This window comes from Thamnophis sirtalis, unplaced genomic scaffold, assembly GCF_051295495.1.
Source record: "Thamnophis sirtalis isolate CommonGarterSnake01/CBP01778 unplaced genomic scaffold, rThaSir2_p1.2 scaffold_3, whole genome shotgun sequence".
Classification (NCBI taxonomy): Eukaryota; Metazoa; Chordata; class Lepidosauria; order Squamata; family Natricidae; genus Thamnophis; species Thamnophis sirtalis.
The window spans coordinates 86,208,903-86,222,647 of NW_028261383.1; positions in this window are offsets into that span (position 1 = coordinate 86,208,903).

A 13,745-nucleotide genomic window follows, 5' to 3' on the forward strand; every position below is an offset into this window, starting at 1 on the left:
CAGTCAAGATTTCAACAGCCTAGAGCCAAGAAGTACAGTTTGGTTTCATCTGGATGCTCATGATATCTGATTCTGAATTGGTGGATGGTCTCTCCTACTGGTTAAACAGAAGAGGTGAGACAGTCAAGTTCCAAATTCCCCACAAGTTAAGAGCTTTGAGCTCAATTTGTTCTCCACTGCCAACACCAACTGAAACCATCCATAGAAAAGGGAGAATCACTAAAATCTGGTGCCTTCCACTCAGAGGTGGGGTGCACATATGTTAACAACTGGTTAGCAGGAAATGTGAGTGCATGCTCACATTTCCTTCCTCATTTTTGCGCAGCTTCAAATGCACAGCATATCTTCTCAGGCAGTTGCAGTAAGTAGAGCAGGTGATGCAATCAGCTGGGCTTTGTGGATGGGGAACAAAGCCAGACAGTGAGATAAATAGGACAGGCTAGCGCTGGTGGAGAAGGATCCAACTGATGGTCGGAACTACTGATTCACCTGAACCGCTCCGAACCAGCAGCAGCCCAGCTCTGTTTCCATTCCTAGAAAAACACTATGATTGATAGTATTAAACACCTCTGAAAAATCAAAGAAAACCAGAACTGTAACACCACCCTTGTTCCAGTTTGAAATTTAATTGAAAGGATGAAAACTATCCATTTCCTCCAGGACTTTCTGGAACTGCTGCCTGAAATCTTCTCTAACAAGGGAATGTTGTAAATTGGACTGTTGGGTCCAGCAATGGGTTCTTAAGGTGAAGGCACATCATTGTCTTCTTCAAGGTTGGAAGAACCATCTCCTCCCCCTCCTCCTCAAAAAGTCTTACACCATTGTATGGATATGTCTCCTCTCAAACAGCTCATAAGCCAGGAGAAATGCATGGATCTAATAAATAGGTCTCCCAGTTCACATTTCCAGGGACCCACTCCAAATCGTCTAGAAGTATCAACTTATCCCAGCTAAGCCTGCAGGACTAAATCTCGGGCATCTGGACGGCCCCAGTATTTTATCCATCAGATACAATATTCCTCACAGCAACCTTGCAGATGACCTGGTGACTCATTATCTTTCCCCAGCAAGGAATGAGTCACTTTAAATAGGGCTGCTGGAGAGCCATCTGTTGATGGATAACGGCAGAGAAATAACAAGAAACTTATTGCTCCAATATAATCCATAATATAGGCTCTCACTTGAGTTCAGTCAGATTCAGTTTCTGTATATCTCTTTGTCTCGATATTTCTTCTAATAAGAGCCAAGGTGGCGCAGTGGTTAGGGTGCAGTACTGCAGGCCACTTTAGCTGACTGTGATCTGCAGCTCAGCGGTTCAAATCTCACCGGCTCAAGGTCGACTCAGCCTTCCATCCTTCCGAGGTGGATGAAATGAGGACCCGGACTGTGGGGGCGATATGCTGACTCAATTTGCTAAAAAAAATTGTAAACCGCTTAGAGAGGGCTGAAAGCCCTGTGAAGCGGTATATAAGTCTAATTAATAATAATAAATAAATAATATGAACAAGTTTCTTGGAAAACCAAAGAGCACTCCAGGATTAAAGTGGTGTGAGAAGCCACCTAGAAGCAATCCACTCCAAAGCCCTCATCACATACCCATTAACTGCCCATCAGATCCTCAGAGAAAATAACAACTTCTCTGTGGAACCATTTTGGATTCAATTGCCTGAGGTGGGTGGACCAATCTAACAGAACTTGTCCCCTTGCAGAAAAGTAAGAAAGTGATTCAATCATGGCAAAAAATTGAGGATAATATTTTTTTTTCATTATCAGGTCATGTCACAATTGCCCTGAGACAATCATGGCGCCTATCACCAAGAACTGAAATTTACATTTTGCTTCCCTCTCTTAATGAAAAGCAATCAAATTAGAGCAGTACTGCCTCTCATTTGAGCCACATTAAACCAAATGTGATGTTAACTGTAGAATTGCATATGGAATAGTATCCAACCCTGTAGTTTTTAAAATGGTCCTTGAAGATCTGTGCTATAGTTCGAGCTCTGAGGGAAGGCACGGAGACCAATTGCTGGAACAACCGCTTTTATTTTTTAAGTACTAACAGCAAACAAACAACATTTTTAACCTGACAGCTCTTATATAGTCGAGCTGTCAAAGCAGTTAACCAATGGGAAGCCTGGAATCTTTCCGTCAGGCTGCAGTTGCATCTGGGCCAATCAGAGCTTGCCAATTACTTGACTGACTTTCCCAACTGTAGTCATGGTGACGTAGCTATCTGTTTTTCCTCCAACCAGGCACTAGGTTAAGACGTTTGTGCCACTGTTTGATGTTTTTAATGGTGTGTTTCTTACCTAAATTCTAGATATCGCAAACTACTTATTTTTATTGTTTTTTAATTATATGCACCCAGGGGCTATAAATGAGGCAGCCTGTACATTTTATTTATTTATAATTTTGTAAGGCCACCCAAAAGATATGGCCTACAAAAGAGAACCCTCCCCCTGCCCAAATAATTAATACAAAATAATATGGCACATGTTATTAAATGCATTTTTTTTAATTTTGATTTCAACATTTAAATAGTATCCTAAGCAGGTCCTGATTAAATAGAGAGGGATATTTTAATTTTCTCTCTCTCTCTGTTATGATCTAGATCAGGGGTGTCCAAATCAAGGCCCAGGAGCCAGATTTGGCCTGCAGGATGCTTAGATCTGGCCCGCGGAGCCACCCTTGAAACAGCGAAGGATTGGCCTATAGCACCTCTGCCAGTGAAAATGGATCTCCATTTTCATTGGCAGAGTGTTGTAGGAGGCTGTTGCAACTGAAAACAGAGCTCAGGAGCCCGTTTTCACTGGTAGAGCACCCGGGCCTCCACAGGCGCCCCTGACAAGGGTGGTGTTGAGCTGGCTACGGCCCCCACGGCCCCTTGCGATCAAACACAACTCTGATGCGGCCCTCAATGAATCTCTGGGCATGTTATAATCCCAGATTATAATTATATAGTCCATACAATCTGGACTATAATATTGCTAAACAGTAAGTGAAATATGGGTGCTTTCCAGAAACACCCGTGAAGATACTGGGAGTGCATCTTTCTAGAATCTGCCTCACCTCCATTACTCTAAATTGCCAAATGATGGAGCCTTCTGATGCCAAAATACCTAGAATTTCCTGAGTTTTCCATTTTCCTCTTTGAGCCATTTTGTTTTTGACTACACATTCATTGTAGCTTTTCCTTGGTAGGAACTAAAATGATATACTCTGGATTTTGGTAGCCAATCAAGATCACCTTTCTTTTATCAAACTGGGAGGAGGATGAAAATTATAGTATCATTCAGCTGATCTTGTGATGACTTCTTAAATTGTATTATCATAACTGCAATGTGTCTCTTGTATTTTTCCCAATTCCCAGACCAAAGTCCAGTAGTAACTAATCAATGCAAGCTTTATTTCTGGAAGTGCACCCGACACTCTCCGTATCATTGCAACTTTTCTTTTTTTAAAAGAATGGTTATGTTTTAAAATATGTTTTTGCAGGGTAGAAAAAACTATGGATCTCCTATTCATGCCAACGTCTGAATAATACTTCTCACTAATTGCACTGGATTTCCACAGACAACTGTTGGAGTTTGTACGTGCTAATGTATTGTGCCAGTTGTTTAATTGTTATTGCAGAAATGTCAGTTGTTATGTTTAGTTATATTATAAATTATCTTGAACATGAGGAATTATTTGCTAATAAATAATATATGAAGATCTACAGGCCCCTACAAGACTAATGTATAATTGAATTGAATTAAAGTGTGCATGTATAAACATTCAAAAGCAGTGACATCAAAAAGAAAAGCAATGTAACAAGCTGTATCAAAACACACAATTTTTAGAGACAACAGTTTCCCAAATAAATTAATAGCTACTATGGACTACAAAGGTCAGTAAACACAAACATAGACTTTGCCTGAATTGTAAATTACTCTTTTTCAAATAAACCATTCTTTTCTTTTGTTTGAATTCTCCTAGAGGCACATTCATCCATGTTAAATATACACTGGAAAGGAAGCTGATCTGTGATTTTTTTTTCTGATGACATTAAAAATTCTGTAAACACAGTGTCATTTACGGGACTAATAACTTAGAAGGTAATAAATGAACATGGATACACATGGAAAATAAAATGAGCTTTTTCCATAAGGCTCTGCTGTGCTGTGATTTATTCAGTGAGTGCAAGTGGCAGGTTTGCCATAAATAGGTTACTTTTCTTGACAGACAAATAGCTGGCTATCTAACCAATGTAAATAGCGAAAATGCTATAATTGCACATATGACTTGGATCAGAAAAAGTGAGCTTGGGAATGGCTCTGAGAAAGTGAAATGTCTTAATTGATATTCTAAATTCCTAATATACAAGTAGTCTTTGATTTACAACTGTTCGTTTATAGTGACCATTCCATGTTACAACAGCACTGGAAAAAGTGACTTACAACATTTTTTCACATTTATGATCCTTGCAGCATCCTGATGGCCACGTGATCAAAATTCAGATGCTTGGCAACAGGTTCATGTTTATGTTGGTTGTAGTGACCCATGGTCATATGATCAGCTGTTGCCACCTTCTGACAAGCCAAGTCAATGGGGAAGCCAGATTCACTTAACAACGTGTTACTAACTTAACAACTGCAATGATTCACTTAATATCTGTGGCAAGAAAGATCACCAAATGGGGCAAACTCAGTTAACAACTGTCTCACTTAGCAATATGTATTTGGGGCTCAATTGTGGTCACAAGCCGAGGACTACCTGTATTGCAAAATGCTTCTTAGTTTCCTGAAACTTTAGAAGGATCAGATTCCAAGGTAACTAACAACTTAGATTAAGATCTCCTTAATTAACCATATAAATTAAGGATGAAAAACTGTGGCCATATCCATAACACGTGGTTGAACTAGTGCATATCCTCTCCTTTGGAGTCTTTTCCCCAGGAATTCCAGATTTTTTTTAAAAGTCCACAGTGCTCAAATGTAGCTTGTAGAGTTCTGCTTTAGAGTTTTCCTGTTTCATTGCCTATCCTATTTCAATGACATGTAATTTGCCCTCCATTCTTGTTCAAATGAAGAGGGTTCACATTATCCAATCTCCAGTGGAGCTAATTTGAGATGCAAGGTTCCAATCAGAACTTATGGAAAGATAGGAATCGTTTGGCTTGTATTCTTTTCATGTATTGGCTCAGAGATAGGAGACCTGCTTAAGATCTTTCAAGGGAAGGAATCCTAGAAACTCAGGTCAGTCAGCCTCCTTCATGTTATCTAATGAACTGGTCTATCTTCCAAGAGCTCCTGGTTCAAAGTGCTGCTGATAGGGAAGGGACTGGGGTTGTGTGTGGGTGTGTGTGTGTGGGTGTGGGTGTGTGGGTGTGTGTGGGTGTGTTTTGAAGAAAGTTTCAATCTACACCAGTTTCCAATTCATTTCCAAATCCAACTCAAAGTCTGAACATTACATTTAAAATACTTTAACTATATGAATATGCCAGAAATAACTCTTTGGATTCAGTAGACATGTTGTTTTTTTATGAGATCAGGATTTACCAGCCTGCAGAAACTATGCTCCAGGTAAAGAAATGGGTAGATGGGATAAGATAATATCGACCACAGAATCCTCACCCAGAACAGAGTAATCCACTAGGGGAGTCAAGATGGTAGCTACAACCATGTGATCAAAACCCAGTTTCTTTTTTACATTAAAAAAGCATATATAAAGAGGGCAGCACTTTTAATTGCAGTCACCATCTTATTTTTTTTTGTCCACCACATCACTCCTCACGCTCCTGACTAGGCTTCAGAATTACTTCCTTTTTGTGTAAACTCTTTTCTCTTACTGGTTTGGAGATTGGTAAAAATGCAACCTTCTTGCATTGGTTCTTTGCTTATTTCATAGATGGATTTAACAGATTCTAGGTCATATTTCACGAAGAGATGTACTTGAAGAATGACACATGGGCAGTGCTATTGGGCAGGTCAAGTTACATAACATACTGTGATTCATTATGAGCTACATTTCCCTACAAGGTTGTTCTCTACAGGGGGAATGTTACTTCATGACATCATCACAAAAGCCCTATGCGGTAGATTGCAGAGGACCCTGAGCACTTCCATGGCTGAGGATGGATTTCTAAATCAATTGCCAGAGGCATCTAGAGGCAATCAGAAGCTCAACACACTTGGAAGGTGCATGTTGGTGATGGCAGCCTAAATGAATGAATGAATGGTGTGTATATACACAAACACACACACATACATACACATAGATATACATACACACAACACACATACACACAGACAGACAGACAGACCATACCAAAAGTGAGGGTCCATAGATTATCTATTATATAAATCACGTTAAAAGCTCAGATTGGTTGCTACTTTTTTCTAAACATAGTTGATGCGTGACAACATGGTTGCCATTTTCTTCCTTACTATTTGACCCATGACCTTTTAACATTCCTAAGTTCAGTAACTTCCTTCCAGAATAAAGTATGGATAAATCATGTTGTGCTTGGTCTATAGCCCCCGACGTTTTGTGCACGCGTTTTCTCTTTGTGGATGTAATCAGAATCATATGAAATCAATTCCAAAATGGAAGAGGATAAGCCAACTTTTAATAGTCACTTGGAAATCTTTTTTTGCAAGTCATCTAAAATGAAAATACCTGGGCTGCTTGAGACAGAGGCACACATGGAATATTTAACTTGATCAAGAGTTGATCAAATTTTTTCTATTTTTCTAAGAAAGCCTCATTCTTTGTTTCTTTAGAATAAGAAAAATATACATTTTTCTTAAATATATATTTTCTTTAAATTATTCTTTAAAATAATTTGAGTCTATTTGATGAAACCACAATTTTCTCACATGTACCAACCATTGTAATTTAGGAAAAAGTATCTCCAAGAGTATAGATGTTGCTGAACAAGCAGTTTTGTGCAACAGACCCAGCAAAAAGCCTTTTTTTCAAGCCAGTACAAGCCTTTCTTTGTTAAACAGAATTTTTATGACTCGTGCTTTGTTTGTTTGATTTTTGTCTCTGTTTTTAAACAAATGTATATTCCTATAAACTGGATAAACTGAATAAATAAATACTTGAAACTTGGCAATTGTTCCCTACTTAAGTGAATCTGGCAAACTGAAAGGCAGGCTTAAAAATGTTTTAAATTAATAGATATAAAGAAAAGCTCATCAGTGTGCCTTCAAAGCTACTCTCCCCTTAATACCATCACTGCACCATCCCAAAGCTGAGCTTGGGCTTTGAAAATGAATCCATTTTTTAACAGAAGTGAACATTTATCCTAATATATTACTGTAAGAAGGGGCTTAGTAGAATTACGGCAGCCAAGAGTAAACCTCAGCCTGTTAGATAACAGAGGACTCTTTATATTTAATTTATATGTCAAGAGTGTATAATACAGCTGGAAGAAGCCTGACTTCGGGACTGCAGTGAAAGTGCCCAGCCATGAACAGGTCGAGAAAGGCAAGTCAGAACTCCAGGAAGCCATTTAACGCTGGAGCTTCAAAGAAGGGGAACAGAAAATGCGGAATACCAAAACGTTCGCCCATTTCTTCCACGTCTATGCACTCATTTATCTCCACTTTTCTCCCTTAATAAACCGGATCAAAACCTCACTCTGCTATCGGTGAATCCTCCGAATGCAGCGACGTTTGGATTTAAGCCCCGGTCTAGGAAGGAGAGACGCGTTGCCTAATTCTAACGAACTTTTCCCACCGCAATGAGACAACTCGGAACGTTCTCAAAGGCACTCCGGATTTAACCATTGTTACTGAAATACAGATTCCCGAGAGGACAAGTGATTGGCTTAACTAGGGCGCATTTCCAGACAAACTCCATTTATCTGCGGCTATGGCTCCAGGACAGGACAGGACAGGACCGGGAGTCAAGCCTTCTTCTCCGCCTTGCGCGGCCCCTACTTGCACTAACTTTTCCACACCACGGGGCCGATTCTTCCAGCCCTTCCCTTTGCAGCAGATAATGGAAACCAATTGACATTATTTATGCCTCCAAAAATATGTAAGAGGTTGAGCCATTCCTCATGCGGACGAGCCGTGATTTACGGGATGTTACAGTGAGACGCTAATACAAAAGACAGGGGGAATATTTTACGGGGCTGCAATGTAAACAGCTCGGGCGCAGAGCCCCGTTTTATGGAGCCCCTGCTGTAGCATGCAATCCGACAGCAGCCTGATTTACGGCCCTATTTAGATAACGGTGTCCGGAGTAGGGATTGGCGGTGGCGTCAAGGTCACAGGACGTGCCAGGGTTGACGTTTCGCTGGACCGCAGCGGCGCAGGAGGCGCCGCCCAAGAATGCAGCCTCCGGCAGAGTGAGGGAGGGGGACTCCTAACCCACAAACCACCGGTGAAAACCGGTTCGGCCGCGGGCCCGCCAGACTCTAGAGGCGCTGTCAAGTCGAAGCAGAATCAGCGCTGAAGCCGGGGATTGGCTGAGACGGGGACGCGGCCACTGTCTCAGCACCAATCAAAAATAAAAATAAAAATTGGTCGGTAAAGCGAAGGCTTTCTTTGCTAGTCGCTCCAGTCGGAAAAGCAGGTGTTGTGGTTGGTCAGATTGAGAAGTTTGGCCCGCGGGCTGAAGTTTCTGGCTGAGCGAAGAGTTGGGGAGCTGGATTCTGCGGCTCAGCGTCCAAACCACATTAAATAAATTGTAAGCGCTGCATTTCGTCGACTGCGTAACAGACCGACTTTTTTTTTTTAAAGAGAGAAGTGGGGTGGGAGGGAGAAGCCTTCGTAATTGAGAACAAAGGATAAATTCTAAATTGGTAAAGACCACACTTGGAATACTGCGTCCAGTTTTGGTCACCGCATTACAAAAAAGATGTTGAGACTTTGGAAAAAGTGCAAAGAAGATCAACTAAGACGATTAAAAGCCTGAAGACTAAAACATATGTAGAACGGTTGCAGGATCTGGGGTTTGGCTAGTCTAGAGAAAAGAAGAACTAGGAGGGACATAATAACAGTATTTCAGTATTTGAGAGGCTGCTACAGAGAGGAAAGGGGGGATCAATTTATTTTCCAAAGCACCAGAAGGCAGGACAAGAAACAATGGATGGAAAGTAATCAGGGAGAGAAACAACCTGTAATTAAGAAGAAACTTTCTAACAGTGAGGACAATTAACCAGTGGAACAGTTTCCCTTGAGACATTGTGAGTGCTTCATCACTGGAGGTTTTTAAAAAGAGACTGGACAGTCACTTGTCTGAAGTTGTATAGGTCAGGATCTCCTGCTTGAGCAGGGGGCTGGACTAGAAAACCTCCAAGGTCCCTTCCAGCTCTATTCTGATTCTGGTTCTCCGTGGCATTTGCCAGGGACAATCAGATCCAGTACAATATCAAAACAGATCCAGTACAATATCAAAACTGTAGCAACAATACATCTTCTAACATGAGCTTAAAATCAACTAACAAGGATTGTGCAGCCCTGTGTGCACAACAAGATGTATGTACTGTATGGTGCCTGTGTAGAATTTATGTGAAATATTCTATTTCATAGCGTATGTTCTGGGTGTGCCAAACTAGTGTAAATAATTCCTTACTGCTTTATATAAAACTCGGATGTTATATCTACAAGATTACATTGAGAGTGAATCCAATTAAAAGATAAGCAGTAATCAGTTTCAGTGCAGCCCTTGTCTGTGGCTTTTATTTCTAAATAACATTCCTTAGAGATAAGGCACATTTTCCAGATAAATGTGCATATGATTGCAGAAATACATGGAAAGAAGTTTGCCTTATATTAGAGTGATTGGCCTTTTTAAGTTGTTACTGCTGTCTGTAGTTTCAAACAACTCCAGGCATTTTGCCTAGGAAAGACAGCGTTCATTTGCCTGATTATCTAGCAGTCATCTGTTAGTGATATATTTTGCAGAAGAGAATGGTGACAAAGAGTAAATGGATACAAATTTGACATCAGAAATGACTATGACAGGTAAATAGATGACATTGTCAGTCAGAGCACCTAATGACTGCATTGACAAATACTGTCCATCCCAACCTATTTGTAGAGACAATCCATTGCCTTCCAAAAATAATCAAGGAATGTTCATGATCCCAATCGTCCACTTTAAATATTATTTTCCTATTGCCCCCCCCCAATCTTGCCAGTCATAGCTGCTTTTTCCACTTGCATGGCATGCCCAAAATATGTGAGTTTTTGCCTGCTTAAGTATAGCCTTAAGAGAATGGTCAGCTTTTATCTAGCCCAGGAATGATCGATTGGTTGTACTTGTACTTCTTCATGATGATCTTAGTAACAATCTCCAAATCCATTATGAAGACATCTGTCTTCTTTTCTCATGCTCTTTTTCAGTGGTCAGTTTTCACAGTTTCATATTGCTTCGGGTATCCATAATCATATTGTTCCAGCAGTTCTGATATTTACAGTCTTACAAATGTCCTTATACTTCTAATTTTTCATTACTTTCTTCTGATGGTAGTGATTGATCTTCAGGCTACTTCTTAGACCCTAGCCCATATTTATCTACTTTTGAACTTGAGAAAATAAAACTAACTGCACTTTCTCTTCTTTGCTTCCAACTGTGATTTCAGTATCTCATGTCACTGCTCGCTAACCTGATCCTTAAGAATTTAAGGATTCTTAATTTAGGAAACCCAGATTTCTACTTTCCATTTTTAATTTCACAGCATGTAGTTCTAAGTTTACTTAGATTAGGGTGGAGCCTAGTGATTGATTGTTGGGGAATGTTGTTTTAGAATACAAGGAACTAGTTTTTGGATTTTGGTTTTTATTATTTCTTTTGCATTTTTATTGCTGTTGATGTGAGCCATCCAGACTTATGACAGATAAGCTGGGCAGTGAGATAAGTCAAAGGAATAACTAAATGAATACTTCCTGTTCAGCTAAGTAGAGGGTATTGTCAGCATATCTCAAACTATTAATGTTTAGATATTGATTCCAGCTGCCTTATCTTTCAATCCTGCCATTCTTATACTTGCTGAACAAATTAAACAAGTATAGAGACTATTTTCTTTTTCTCACTCCTTTCCCAATTTTGAAACATTTTTTCTAATTCAGTTCTTAACAAAAAATTCTTTATTTATTATAAAGATTGTCCCAGATGAATAGCACTTCAACCATGGTAAGTCTTGTTTATTTGTGCTAGCATGATATTGCAGGCTTCCAGAAGACTTTAGAAAAATATTCTACAAACTGCCACTGATCATTTTTCCTTCACAGAAAAATATTCATTTAAGCATCTGAGTTTTGCATTCTGCATTCACATTCGACACCCTCCCCCCTTGACTTGATCTCTTCTTATGGCTTAATCATTTGATGGATTTAAAAACCCTTCCCCAAGATACCAAGTTCATTTTGCACAGTCCTACCAGATCAAACAAAGCTGTAAACTAATTCCAACTTTTGGCTTTGGTCCAAACGAGGATTGAGTTGAACATGAACAAACCGGAGGTAGTTGGGGGAGGTCTCTCAACTAAATTTCTTATTTCTATACGTCTTTTTAATGGCATCTCAGAATGGGGAAGAATAACACTAAGAGACCAGAAAGGCAACAACAGAAAACAACAGCAAACAGACAGGATGTGAAAACTGGGGGAAATGGAAAATAGCAGTGACAAATTGTCATCGGAAGACACACACACACCCTTCGCCTGGAAGGAACTACAATATAAGGGAGACCCAAACGTGCTTTTTCAAGAGGCAACTGGACTTTCTGGATTGTCTTTGAAGGCGTTTCGCTTCTCATCCAAGAAGCTTCTTCAGCTCTGTCTGCAAGGAGTATAAATCCTTCCATTCCCCACCATCCAGCCAGAGCTGAAGAAGCTTCTTGGATGAGAAGCGAAACGTCTTCAAAGAAAAACCAGAAAGTCCAGCTTCCTCTCGAAAAAGCACCTTTGGGACAACCATGACCTGGGTGACGGAGAATCTCCATAGACGTTTAAATATAAGTAAGAGTTTTCCCGGTTGACCTACGAGAGAGCGCCACCGCGATTCAGGCTCCTTTCCCCACCCGAGGGAATCTTTCCCTTTTCTTCCTGCCGCAAACCGCAGTCCTTTATCGGTGGGATTCCTTAGGGCCAGACTCCCTGCAGCTAACCAGGCGATGAGATAAAAGAACCCGGCTGCTTTCCGAGGCAGCGGCTGACCATCTGCTCAACAAACCGAGCGCGGAAAAACTTCCCCAGAGCTCGGAGGCGGCCGAGGGGAGGCAATCCTGGATGATATCAGCATCCAAGCCCCAAGCTCTTTTGGCCGGCGGCGTTCTCCGCAGGCGCAAGAGGGAGCCACTTCTCAGAGAACCGCCTCCCGCAAACTCTGATTGGAGGATCTGGATCTGACCGGAGGGTCTGGCCTTGTTTCTAGCAAATCGGCGCCCTCAGGGCATCTCGGACTGCCTGCCTCGCCTGGAAGTCGGGAATGCCGCGCGTGGGTATTGAAACGATCTGTGGGGCTTCTCATGAACCGGCGCTGGATCGGATTCGTTTTACGTGCTTTTCGACTTGTAAACTCCTTGGCTATGGACACCGGGACGCTCCCCACAGCCGCTATATTGCTGCTGCTTTTCTGCACTTGTATCCGGAAGTAAGCGCCCCACAGCATTTCATTCAGAAGCGCTTTTTCTTTGTTGAGAGCTGCAATTACTACTACTACTACTACTACTACTACTACTACTACTACTACTACTACTATTATTATTATTATTATTATTATTATTATTATTATTATTATTATTATAGTCATCATCATCATCATCATCATCATCATCATCATTACGTGGTTATTCTTTGGTGAGATTTACAGCCTTTGAGGCTGGTTGGTAGCTCAACAGCTTGAGTCCTAACCAAGGACCTAGGAACTGTTGGAATTGGAATTGGAAAGTTTATTTATAGGCCGCCCTTTTCCCTGGGGGGACTCAGGGCGGCTTACAATTCATAGGGAAGGGAATACAAAACAATGACACAAGAGCAATACATAATTAAAATAGAGCACAACATTCATCATTCGGGTGGGGACGGATTACAATCTTAACCCCAGGCCTGACGGGATAGCCAGATTTTAAGGGCTGTGCGGAAGGTCTGGAGGGTGGTGAGGGTACGGATCTCCACGGGGAGATCATTCCAAAGGGTCGGAGCTACTACCGAGAAGGCTCTCCTCCGTGTAGTTGCCAGTCGACACTGACTGGCAGATGGAATTCGGAGGAGGCCTAATCTATGTGATCTAATTGGTCGCGAGGAGGTGATTGGCAGGAGGCGATCTCTCAAATACCCAGATCCACTACCAACTGTTAAGGTAACGTCGGAGGATATAAGCTGTTCCAAGTAGGGTGGTTTTTTGTAGAATCAGAATGTCCAAGTCCAATGAATTTAGAATTTCCAAATAACGAGGTAGCCCTTTAGGTATTGCTCCAAGGGCTCCAATTACAATCGGACAACACATGATTTCTTTTTCCCCAGTCGTCATCATCCTCATTATCATCACCACCATCATTTTATTTTATTATTTATTACATTTGTTTGCCACCCATCTCGCGTTGAAGAGATTCTGGGTGCCTCACAATATTAAAAGCAAACGGTAAAAGAAGTATTTCTAAAAACAATAAAAATAGAAATGCAATCCAAAGTAATTTACATGCACTTTGGTATGTGTCTTCCTATGTAACTGCAAACCAAAGCAGGGTGCTTGGAAGTAACCTCTTCCCTTGAAATCAGTGCTCCCACACCCACCCTTGAT